The sequence below is a fragment of the Myodes glareolus genome, chromosome 20 (genome assembly GCF_982192425.1).
Source record: "Myodes glareolus chromosome 20, mMyoGla1.1, whole genome shotgun sequence".
Taxonomy (NCBI): domain Eukaryota; kingdom Metazoa; phylum Chordata; class Mammalia; order Rodentia; family Cricetidae; genus Myodes; species Myodes glareolus.
This window is the reverse complement of record NC_142045.1, coordinates 56,914,716-56,927,842: the sequence shown is the minus strand read 5'-3', so window position 1 is coordinate 56,927,842 and position 13,127 is coordinate 56,914,716. Positions and strand designations below refer to the sequence as shown.

The 13,127-nt window shown below is 41.8% G+C and overlaps 1 protein-coding gene across 5 annotated transcripts in view; it reads right to left on the bottom strand.

Moving 5' to 3' along the window:
• Nlgn1 (neuroligin 1) overlaps nucleotides 1-11,475 on the bottom strand; it is an 863,960-nt gene extending 852,485 nt beyond the window's left edge. For 4 of the 5 annotated variants that reach the window (XM_085682304.2, XM_085682308.2, XM_048452625.3 and 1 more), the window contains exon 1: nucleotides 8,991-9,584. The gene's annotated coding sequence lies outside the window, so the exon portion shown is untranslated. Of the gene's footprint in view, nucleotides 1-8,990; nucleotides 9,585-10,704 lie in introns of those variants that run through there. The other variant, XM_085682306.2, reaches the window with a different exon arrangement.
• Between the last annotated feature and the right edge of the window lie 1,652 nt (nucleotides 11,476-13,127).

The window sequence follows — 13,127 nt, the reverse complement described above, 5'->3', positions numbered from 1 at the left end:
TAAGACCAATTCCACAGTTATACAAACTAACCAATGGTTTTCTCCCACCTCTGGTCTTCAATTTTGCAACACTTAAATTAAGAAAGAACACTTTTAAAAGGGTTCTCTAAGCTAGAAAGACCTTTGGAAGTTTAAAATTAAGAAAGAATCCTTTTTAAAAATGGTCCTTTATGCTAGAAAGACCATCAGAAGTTTATTAAAATTCTTAGAAATTAATTAATCATTGTTACAATGATTCCCCTAGGCAAAAATTGTGATTTGGTTCCTCAGTCATAAAACTGATCTGCAGTAGGAGTATAATCTTAGCACCCGAGTCAGTGTCTGGGATTATAAATTTTTAGCGGTTTCCCCCTTGTGTCTTCAGTGTGGACAGAATGACCCAAGCAGAAGATTAAGAGAGAATAATTAATAATTCAACATAAACCTTATTTTCAGCAATATTATACCTATTCCTTGTGCTTTACATTACATTGACTATGCTAAAGGGTGCTTTAGAAATACCCAGTCCAGGTGAACAAGGAAAAGGTGTTTTCTCCATTCTCTTTAAAGGAATTCATTTTTCGGCAAGACAAACGACAGCTCAGCGCTTCCTCTGTTGTGGCTGAGGCTGCAGGAGAAAGAGAGTGGCGCACCTCTACAGAGTGTGTTGTTTATCAGAAAGCAAGGGCCCAGCTTTTGGGGCACTTAAGAGCAGTGGCAATTTTCAAATCCAATACAGAGAAGAAACACGGTTGTCTGCAGGACTCCACAGTAAGAGCTGTCAAGATAGATCCACAAATAGGAGCATCTGAGTGATCTAACCAAAGACTCCTCTCCCTTTTATTCACTTTTTAAAAAATCATCACTATGTGGTTGAGTAATGATAAAATTTTAAAAAGGGAAATTTCATTTTTACCTGCCAATTTTCTCTTGCTCTTTTTTTCCTTATTACTCCCTTTTAAAGCAGAACATTTATATATAGTGATAGTTAATTCCTTTGTAACTTTTCTTTGTTCTTGATGGAAAATGCATTTTCTCCTCGCCTCTGCCCACCTTTACATCCCAGATTTGACTTTGGATTATTCAGTGATCTGTCTAATTTGGTATGTCTGAGAAGAAATGGATCTAAACTCTAACTCTGTTCTGTTGAACCTTCTGCAGAGCTTACAGTCATTTCCAAGAAGGAAAACGTGCTGGCCCTGTAGCTCAGTGGCAGAGCACAGCCTCGCAGGCCACACGGCTCTGGGTTCAATCTCCAGGACTGGGAAAAAGAAAGAAGAGAGAGCAAGCAGATAAGGTGTATGTGTAAGCCGTCAAAGATTTGTAAATGTTCACATGTGCAATATACAATAAATGCTTAAGTTGTATAGTGCGTTATAAATTGAAAGCTACTCCTCTCTACTATAAGATATAAGCTTTAAAAACATAATGTACAATCATTATGAACATGCTTTGGCTACTAATCTTATCTTCCCAAAGAAAAGACTTTTAGAGCAAGAAAAGGTATTTATTTTAATTAGTTCCACTGTTTATATATCTATTTATATTTTAGTATGTCAAGTAGCAAGGTTGCTAAGGATTGGTGTTTTCACCCATATTTGTTTTGGGTTAATCGTTCATTCCTTCCTTCCTTCCTTCCTTCCTTCCTTCCTTCCTTCCTTCCTTCCTTCCTTCCTCTCTCTCTCTCTCTCTCTCTCTCTCTCTCTCTCTCTCTCTTTCTTTTTTTCTTTTCCTATCACCCTACTCCCCATTTCCATATGTACACTTCCATTCCATCTCCGGAATTCCCTCTTTTGGTTTTGTATTTATCTGATGATCCACCCCACTTCTCTTTGGTTTCCCTCATGGCTCTATTTCTGGATTCACAGTATCTACACGCACCCACTCCTACACAAATTGAGCATTTTAAACATTGCTCTTAAGGCACAAGCATATTAAAAGTATATTGTATAACAGTTATTAGACTAAAGTTTTCACATGTGGCCGTCATACTTCTGGGACTAGTTTCTTATTTATTTGTTTTTCTTTTATTATGTTATTGGAAGACTTGATCCATTTTCTATATCATGCACTGAAGAGTGAGTATGATATTAAGGGATAGAGTTGCATTCTAATCATACTTCCTGTGAGGTCTGTCATAATCTCTCAACCAAATATTTAGAGATTAATAAAATAACTTGTTTAATTTTCAGGATTACCATGTTTTTAAAATGGAACTATGTGCAGCAGTAAAGTTTATCTCCTTCATCAGCTGACACATCCCTTCAAACCCTTCAGTGTGTTGGAAACCAGAGTGTGCCGTCTCATTATTTCTGTCTGGATAGCAGAGGAGTTCTCATTGCCCTAGATTACATCTGTGAAAAATGTGGGCATCCCTTTTCTGAGGGCCACATAGCCACCAACTCCAATATTTTAGGTCAATTTCACCAAGATATGACTCATAGTTGTCTTCTGAAAATCATCCTCTGTCATACTTTAATAAGACCAACAAATCATCAGCATCAGCTCTTTCAGAATGTAGCAAGTGTTTGGAACAAAATCCCAGGGAAATTAGGATGCCTTCTTCAGTAATGGTGCCTTGCAAACATAGACCCTACTGAATGAGAAAATGAGAAAATGGGGACTCTGAGTAAAAAAATGACTGAAAAGAATGAGATTCCAAACAGAATAAAGCTTTCCAAACCTATAGTCCAGTAGTTCTAAAAAGCAAGATACCTTTCACATATTTAAGATTAGTGTAAGAGTCTCTGCCTATTGGAGTTTCAATTTCTCTTTGGAAAAATACAACATTAAAATTTTAAGTGGGAAAAAACATTATAAAATTGTAAATTGGGCACATATATACTGTAATCAGCTCTTCAATTTTAGTGGAATTTGGCCTAATAAAAAGCATTAAACGTTGAATAACCTAGGAGAAATTACAGAAGCTTGCAGTACTTTAGGCTTGTGTCACTAACGATAGTTATCTTACTGGGTGGTTGTTGACAAAGAAGGTACTTCATAGTCCAGGTAGATGTTTAGAAAACATACCCCAATCCCCAACATGCAGTTTACAAGAATGTCCACTAACGTGTGGATTTGTTTAAACTCTGTTTCACAATGCTGCTACTTTCAAACACACTTTCCATTAAAGCAAAGGGGGAAAGCATCTGTTCCCAATCCGAAACACAGATGGAGGGACTAATTATCATCTTACATTTGATACATAACCAGTTCCCTGGGAGGCAGGGCGGCTCAGTTCATCAGTTCAGAGGTGATGGCTCTGGTGGAAACAGCTCTAGGCATGGAGCCCAGAAACAGAACATTTGCAGCAGAAATATGCTATGCACTGAGAAATATTGTAACACACTGAAGGTAAACTGAGGAGACAGCCAACATCCATAACAAAAATCCACCCCAGGCTTCTCTCATTCATGGTTCTCACATTGTGGATTTGATGAAAAGTACTGGACAGGAGCAAGGTCACTGAAGTTCTAAGTCTAAAAGACAAAGTATTAAAAAGGAGTGTGTGTGTGTGTGTGTGTGTGTGTGTGTGTGTGTGTGTGTGTAATATAGGAAAAGGTACAACCCTACTTTACATATTGGTACTTTAAAATATTTCAACTTAGTTTCCCATATTAACATATATTACCCTTAAAATCGCCCAAGCACCACTGGTATCTTTTTCCTTATCTTACTACCTACGTCATAGACTTAGCAGTTATACATATAACCTCAAATAATTTTCAAACACATATTCATTCAGGGAAAAGTTCACTGGGTGAGATGTGGTAACACAGCTATATACTTATACTTACTATATTCTTCCTCCTTTCCCCTACTAATTGGAAGACTTATAAAAATTGCTCCAAACATTAAAATCTTGAAACTAAGTTCAAGGTTTAAATTTGACTTTTAATGATACAACAGAGTAAAGTGGGGTGGCTAAAACATCTACTCCAATAAAGCACAAAACTGTCCATGAGTTTTCTTAAACCAGTTTAGAAATAAAAATAAAGTCTTCCATGTTTTAAGACTGTGTTCATTAGATGCCCATGGGCACATATTCTAAATATAGGCCTGCCCCGTTAAACAGTTGCCAGAAGAAGGAGAGACAATTTCTTCAAAGTTCTGCCCACTGGTAAGTCACCCATGCTCATAAAACAGCCCTAATAGAATCCCCTGGCTTTAAGCAGAGCAAGGGAGTAAAGGATGCTAGTTGGAAAGAAGAGGGTGTGGGAAACGGATCTAAGAGCACAGTGGACTGGATATGAGCACAGTATATTGTACATCCCCTTGAAATAGCAAAATATCATGTGCTTCAGCAAAATTGTTTCCTAAAATTATAAGTAATCTGGATATATAAAAATTTTCCTACACTAACTTTGCACATAGCCCATAACTTCGAAATTCTACATAAGCATTAGAAAAGTTAGAATTTTCACTTGAATATAGCTAAAATCAAGTAATTCTTTAAGAGAGCAATTGGCCAAAGAGGCAGTCATTTCTCAGATGGTTCCTAAAGGAAGTTGATAAGAAACACACATGTGGACATGTGACCCATTTGGCAAGGAAGACATGCTTTGCTCATCGGCCTGATGCAGCTATTCTAGAGAGGTGAGGTTTCTGGTCTAAATGTGCAATGTACCACAATTTAGTGTTTATCACTCCCCCATTCAGAATTCATGTATGCATTTTTAAATCATCCAAGTCTTACTAAAGAAAACAAATCAACAGCCAAAAAAAAACAAAAAACAAAATGAACAAATAAAAATAAAGCCCTCTGCAATATCACAAATGCATGCATTCTACTTCAGAAATTTGCAGTTTGGCATGAATTTAACTAATGGCCATGGATCCAAAGATGGTTTGATCACATTTTGTGTATTTGATTCTAATATGGGCATTCTGCTTCATGAAAGACTTGAGAAAGTAAGTATAATTGTAATGGAAATCCGAGTTAGTTGGTCTGCTTCATGGCTACTGTCTCATTTCTCTTAACCAGCATTGATATAAAGGGGATTCTGTCACTTACACAGAAAGAAGCAGACCATCCTTCCACCCCAAGTGGGCAAGATTGTCTTCATGAGAATGCACAGTTCTTCCTTTAGTCAGTTACTAAGTAGCAGTTGGGGTTCTTTAGTTCTTGTGCACTGACAGTACCTAGTGGAAATTTCCTTAATAACATTAGACATTTCCCTGAGAGAGAGAAAGAAAGAATGCCCCCTCCATTTGATGTGAGAACGTGTAAAGAGGTTTGTTTACCTCTGTAATGGTCACATTGGCTCCAGGATAGGTAGTCAATGGACGTATGATGGAGATGATATCATTAAGTTGCTGAGTTAGCCAACGCTAGCTCAGCACAGCGCCAGAATTAGTGACTGTGACAGAGTGGCAATCTTATCTGTAAAGGCCTTTTCACATTATTTTATTCCTTTGTTTTCTTGAGTGCGGGTAGTTGGACTGAGAGACTCACTCATCATTGAACTACATCCCTAGTTCTTTACTTGGATTCTATGGAACTCAGAGTTAAAAGATGCCTAAAGTCATCATATTTTATATCTCAACACTGAACATAGCTGAACAAAAATTGGCTTCCAATAAACTTATAGAGAATAAAATTTGAATGAGTAGAGAAAATACTGAGCAAGCTGATTGACCATCCACATCAATCCTGATACGTCTTTGCAAGGCAGAGTTCTTACTTATAAGTGTATCATCTATTACCACACTGAGGTAAACAGTTAAGAAGAACAATTTAAGTTTAGTTTCTGTTCATGCAAACATGTCTGTCTAGGAAACTATTACATTAGCTAATGTTGTCACCAACATGTGATAACTTTTAAAATATATGCACTGGAAAGGAATATCTGACTAAAGATCTACATTTTTTATTTCATTTGATCTTTTTCACATAATTGACCACTTCCTTATTTGTAAGCATGAGCAGCAAACTTCATTACTTCACTTGACAGACTAGAAGATGTGGCAATGTCTGAGGAAGAACGTGTTAAGAAGACAAAGCTGCCTCTGTTCTGTCTACTCCTTGTCTAACTATTATCACAATTAATTCATCAACACTTATCATGTCTAGACAATATACACGTGTCTTTTTCACCTTTCTGAAATATTTAGATGAAATTTACATTTATACATTTCCTTTATGATTATAACAAGCGGTACTAGTTTTCAACCTCAAGTTCATTTTTTTCCTCAAAGATTCTGATATTATTCATGATATCAAATATACACCAAAATATGTATATACACATGGATGTTTGGCAAAGTCTGGAGAAACTTGTTTGGTTACAGGACAGGCGAGTAGAGTAAAGGTCATGCATACTGCCAAACATCTTCGGTGTGCAGAATCTTTCCCACGATAAAGAAAAAATTAACCAGTGCCAAATAGCAGCAATGTCAAGGTTAGGGAGTTCTGAGATGAAGTGTTCTGTTATCTTTGTCACCCTCTCTTTTTGGGGTCCCAGAAAGCACACATGAGTTTGGTGTCATAAAAGCAATATTCTGACCATAAGAGCAAAGTACATCGATGATAGTAGATACTTAATTCCTTGATCAAATTCTTTAGCAGTCATCTTTCTTTGACTTCTTACTATATGATAGTAAATAAACCCTACTTTCCTAATCCACCGCTAGGCTATTAATTACTTCATAGTGAAGTACAGTTGAGAAAATATGTGCAATTGTTCTGACATGGGGATAATATTTCAAAATGAAATAATAAATCCAGTATGGTTTCTGGTCTGAACTCCACAATCCACCATCCAATAGAGACATCAAACATTAGAATGTTAAAAAAAAAAAAATGGGTGCCCGTCGGATCAATAGCATGTGAGAGGAAGGGGTAAAGGAAAGAAAAGGGTGGGAAGAAAGACCACCAAAGAGAGCTAAACTTCTGGACAGTAGGTGTGTGGGGAGCTGGACCTATGAAGATGAGTCAACATAAACACAGCACAAAGCCTTAAGGGGAGAAAATAATAAAAGTCATGTGACTGAACCAAAGGGCAGATCTTGGAGAAGCATAGGATGCAGGAGGTTTCCATGTAAAGTTTGCAAAGGGTTGATTCTCATAAAATTGTGGATGTTGGCAGGTAAGCCACCAGAACCACTGCACAGTGTTAAGATATCTTCAAAGCAGTTTATGTTTTAGAAAGATTAAGTTTGGACACGGTAACTGTACTTATAAATAGTTGGAATATAACTAAGAAAACATAACTTGATTTTTAATATGTTATTTATGATCATAAATAGGAAAGGAATGGTCATAAAACTTCACATAAGAAAAACAAAGCATGGCAAAGTACATGCGATCCTACTGCTGCCTGTTGACATGCCTGGTGTCACTCTTGACGATCCTACTGTTGCCTGTTGACATGTCTGGTGTCACTCTTGACGATCCTACTGTTGCCTGTTGACATGTCTGGTGTCACTCTTTGCCCAGTTGTGCTGTGCTTACAGAAACCACCTTAACATTATTAGGTAATTTGTAAAATAAGTCTTTAGTGGGGTCAGGACCCTCTAAGATATCCATGAATAAGTTTTGCTAAAAAATGTTTAAAAAAATTGTTTCAACACATGGAAACACAGAGAAAGATATGTGAATTATATTAATGTCTAAATGACCACTGTCTTACAAAATGTCAATGACATCAACCTTAGTTTTTTTTTTAATTAAATATCTGAACCTAAATTTGGACCTGCATTCTCTAGTTTTAGATATTTATGACCCTAGGTTCTCATTTTGTTTTTAAAGAGTTAAAGGGATAACTTAAGGGACTTTGAAGCAAAAGGCAGGGATTACTGCTGAATAACTGCGTGAAAACGTTCAAAGTGGAATAAAATCTTAGAATTCAGGCTTGGGAGAGACTTCGAATTCTTTTACTGCTGAGGTCACTCCCTGCACAGACTCAGCCGGACCTAAGCAATCTTCCCCCACCAGAGACAAGCACTGGAGACTCTACGTTCACCTTCTGTGTGTAGCCATCCTCTACCTCCAAACCACCCACGCATCTTATTTGGAAATACATTATCAATAAATAAAAATAGAAATTTTCACAAATCAAAACCACATAAAAAATAAAACTTGACAGGCAGCAGTACTGGGGTTGGGGAAAGAGAAGGAGGTGCCTAAGGAGACTCTTCTCACCCCACAGCCCAGGATCTCTGCGATAGCGTGCTTCTGAAAGATCGCTGCCTTCCCTGCCTTTCTAGAAGGATTGTAAGGACTAACTGTGGACTAGCATGCGTGTAGGAAACAGTTGCTTCTTTTAATCACACTGTGCCATCAGAAGGCCTGAGCAATGAGTAACTTCCACGTTCTCTGTGAATCACTCCATCACTAGGCAGTGTGAGGAGATTTAGATTCATTCTCTGCCAAGGGCACAGTAAACTTAAGGGGCTTTGTGTTTTGCATTAGATATTTTAAATACACACATGGTCTCTCGGCTGCTCAACTCGTTTCTGTAGAAAACCTGGCACTCTAGAGGTTGTAGGAGCTGGTAATGCTGAGATATTTTATAGATTTTTGTCAAACACACGCACGCACACCTTCTCAAGGTGCCATTTTTTAAAAATCTATGATCCCATGAATACGCAAGTATAATTAATTTTGAGAGATATAGCAAGACACTGTAATTTCAAATATAGCATGAAACTTCCAGCTACTTAAACAAAATACTCTAGGGTAGTTGTAGTATAAAAAGAGGGAAATTGGGATGACAATGTTCTATAAAAATACACAGTAAAAAGGGAAGTTAACTCTCTAAATCCATATATCCCTAATCCTACATGTATCTCGATGGTCCTAGAAATGGGGAAAAGAAAGAAAACAGTGGTACAGGCCAGAGCTCATTAGAATAATCACAAATGAATCAAATATGGGACGTATTTCCCTCATTTCTGGAACAGACTAAGAGCTTCCTCTGTAATAAATTATTCCTCGTTCAAAAATCTCATTCTAAATAATTATAAATTAACTGCAGGTGCGTTTTTTTATTGTTGTTATTTCTACTCACAAGGCATTGTGCTGAGGCAGGCAGGAGTCAGTGGAGACTGGATTAAACGTTTCAGTGGACTACCCCTCTCTTCCCGGGAGAGTTTATTGCCCAACAATGCATAATCTATTAGTCGCTCCTCGCGGGGATCTAGAAAGTGACATCTTGACTCGAACCAGCACGCAGATCTGAAAGCCACTTCGCAGGAAACGTTACAGTGAAGAAGAGCAACTTTCTAATTCCTGTCAAACTAAGAGGCGGAACCAAGCCCAGAAGTAGCCTCAAGGCCCAGCGAGAGCAGAGCAGAAAGCCGACTCCACACTCCAGCGAAGGTTCAAGAAAGGCTTTGCTTCTGGAGGCGGCATTGTTCCTCCATCCGTTCAGGCTCCGCGTCTCCCCTAGGCGGACTCTCCAAATCAGTGTTTTCTTTCTCGGGTGCCTCTCCGCCGACCTCCTGGCTCTGGGTGTCCTGGTCCCGGAGCTCAGGCAAGCAAGATCTCTGCAGGGGCTGGGGCGCCTCTCCGAGGACTCAGAGCCACCGCACGCGTCCGCCCCGGCCCCGGCAGCGCAGAGCGCGCAGCGCACACTGGCTGTCTCGCTCCTCTCCAGCTTCCCAAGCTCCCACGGACTCGACTGGCCTCTCACCACCCACTCGAGTTCGCCTTTCCTACCTTGGCTTCCCACACCAGCTAGGCACCACCGCCACAGCCGCGTCCCGCCACTCCAGACCTGCGCAGGCCGGGATGAAGGGATGCCTGGGTCAGAGATGCGCCGGGAGGCGGGGACGAGCGGCCAGGGCGAGCCAGGGCAGGTGGAGAGTCGCGGGGTACGGGCGGGGGCGAGCGTGAGCGAGCCCCAGATAAAGATGCATGTGCTCGGTCACCGCAGCGAAGGAAGGACCGAGGGGGCAGGATGCAAAGTGGAGAACGCCCACCGCGAGGGTGCGCAAAACCGGCGATTTGCAAAGTGCCAGGGCCAGACAGGCAGAGGGGGAGGAAGGAGGCTGGCTGAAGACCAGGAACAGAGAGAAGAGACCACTTCTCCATCAAAAGGTCGGTTCGGTTAACGTGTCCCCAGAGCAGGAGTTAATCAAGGACTGGACATGTGTAAAAGGTGGGTTTTTAGGACTCGCCACGTAGGTCTTCTCATCCTAGACTTAGCTTCCTCTCTCTCTACTCTGGGGATTTGCCCTCCCTGTGGCACAACTGGCTTTGGCAGGAGCTGAAACCCACTGTCCTCCTTTGCCGCTTATCTGCGTTTTGGAAATTCCTTGAACCCCAGGATTTAAGAAACCACCCAGTCCATTAAAGTTCATTATTTTTTATTGTTTTTACTTTCATCAAAGGGTAGTTGTGAAGAGTTGGCACCGAGACATGTTTAAAACATTGATCGACGTGGCATTTGTTGTTGCTGTTGTTGTTTAAAGGGCAAAACGCATTTAAGACCGCTAAAAGACGGAGTCGGGGGGGGGGGTGGTTATGGGGGAAGGAGGTAGCAAATTCGATCAAGTGGGAGAATAAAAGACACATTTAAACTGTAACCGAAGATTACACCCTCCCCAGCGGCCAGCCCTCCTCCTGGGCCCCGGGAAATGGTGAAGAGCGAAGCAGAGAGCAGGGACAGGGTAGGGTTGGTGGAAAGGGTGAGGGCAGGGAGAAGCCGGAGCAGGAAGTTATCAGTGGTCCCGGGGACTGAGGTAAATGCCAGGCCTGGTGGACGCAGAAGGCCCCCTTACCTTCTTTCTAAGCCCCGGTTGTACCTGCTCTGCAACCAGAAACACTTCGTGGTGCCTAGCGTGCAGCCTAATGATGGCCAAATGTTAAACAGTTCTTCACTCTCCCTCCCCTTGTTCAAAACCAGGATCAAAAGAATGTGAATAATGTTCTTGGTGTCCATCAGCTCCGGAACATGTCGCTGTGTCGGGAAGAGATGAAAACCAGGCTTTAGGGCGCGCGTATATGTATTTATAAGCTTTCCGTCCGGTACATAAACATATATACGTTCTCTGCACGTAAATCCAAAAGAAAAGCACCCCAGAAGCCTCTGGAGGAGGGAGGGGACAGGAGCAGCAAAACTTGGCAGAGCAAATGTATCCAAGGATTTCGTGCCTAGAGGCACCTGCTTCGATATGCAGAATTCCTGAGCTTTGGAGGAAAGAAAAAAAATAAAAATAAAATTACCCCCAAACACACACTTGAAACTGGAGACGCCTAAGGAAGAGTAGAAATGGAGAGGATGAGATCTCCTGGGGACCACGGATCCGTCAGCCAAATGAGCAGTCGCCTTGGAAAACCCTCGGCGGGGAGGTAACTGCAGATGGGTCCCCTGCTCGATTCCCCGCCGCTGCCGCTGCTACCTGTAGACACGCACACACACGCACACTCACGCGCGCACACACAGCAGCCTCTGCTGCGCGCTCTCTCCCTCGGCCGCGATACCGGGTGCGGGAGTCTGAATACAACTAGATCTCTGTTCCTGCCGCGGTCCTGCAGACTCCCGGCCTCCCAGCCCTCTCCTGCCCACTCCTCCCGCGGATTTATTGCACAACATTGCTTCCCCTGGGTCAGGTCGGAGCTGCCACAGGGGCCTCCGCCGTGCTGGTGGCGGTCCCCTCCCTAAGTTCCGCCCTCTCTGATCCTTCCGCCCCGGGGCAGCCAAACCTCCTTGGTCTGCAACGCCCCGCAGCGCCTGCAGCACCCGAGGTTGCAGGAAGGGTGAAGAGCCCAGGGCGTCACGTGTGACGTCTTCTAAGCCACTTGGGTCCATAACTGAAGGCGCCTTGGCATGGTGGCGGGCCAGAGGCCTCTTGCACGCTGAGTTTCTCCGTCGGTCCTTAGTGTCTTTGTGCTGTTTCCAGCACAGGCAGGTCCAGCAACAGAGATGAGAGACTGGAGCTGGAGGCCAGGGCCTTCCACTGAGTGAGTCTCATTCCATAAGCTATCTGACCAACCCCACCCCACTCCCAAATTCCTTTCATCTAGTAACAGACTGGCCGCTGAATTAGTGAGAACCCTTTAAGGGTCTCCAGTACTTTTAGTCTCTCCCCTCTGGCTGTGCCCACATTCACTGCTGCTGAAGAGTCAATGTTTAAATATCCATCACAGTAATCCTTAGTGGCCTTTGTGTCTTGTGAAGGTGTCACTCAAAACACTGTATCCTGTACACCTACTCGCAGCCTTCTAGCCTCTGCGGTTTTTTAAAATGTGAATTGAAAAACCCGGACATGCCAAGAGGACCACTGCAATAATTGTTTGCCACCTGTAATAATCTTAGCTAAGAGCTAATGTCAAGAGTCGCTGTGAGAACTGAGTGACACACATGGTTTCTTTCTTGCCTCGGGGTTCGTTTCATAATTCTCAGCCTCTCTACGATTTTAGTCCCTAAAATTCAGAGGAAGGAAGAGGTGCCTGAAATAACAGCACGGTAGGTACTTGTTCTGGAGGATTTAACTTAGCTGTTGCTACTTGGGAATCCTAATAGCTCTGTACCAGCTGTGCTGGTTCTCAGAGCAACCTTGAACCTAACATGTTCCCTCCACTGTGCAGGCACCCAGTGCCATTTTCCCACAGTTTTGAGGCTTTGCTGTCTCTAGGTTACTTCTCTGAGAAGAGAAATGAACAGGAACAAGACCACAGGTGGACTGAACCTCAAAACTGTGGGAAAAGAACCTGGACTGCTTGGTTACTGCTCTTCTCAAGTCTGTCTACTTCAACCAGAAACACTTTGAAATTTCTCTACAGTTGTCAGAAAGCTGAAAACAAGTATGTGTTTTCATATCAGTAACATAATTTTATTGATTCTTTGACATTCAGGTGGTTATACACTTAAGATACCATAATGAGCCAGACTAGTGGTATACACCTTTAATCCTGGTACTCAAGAGGCAGCAGCAGAAGGATCTCTCTGAGTTCGAGGCCATCCTGGCCAGGACTAGAGAGAGAGAGGCCATATTTTAAAACAAACAAAGATAACATAATTCAAGATGTTTTCACAATAATTGCAGTATCAAATTAAAAATAGAAATCAAGATGACTCAATAAAGCAGTCCCTTGTAATTTATATAAAGTTCTGTATAATCTGTTGCCTCTTAATCCTGTGGGCATCCTTTGTAATGACACTGCTGAACCTTGTATGTAATAATTGAACATTTTTATTCCC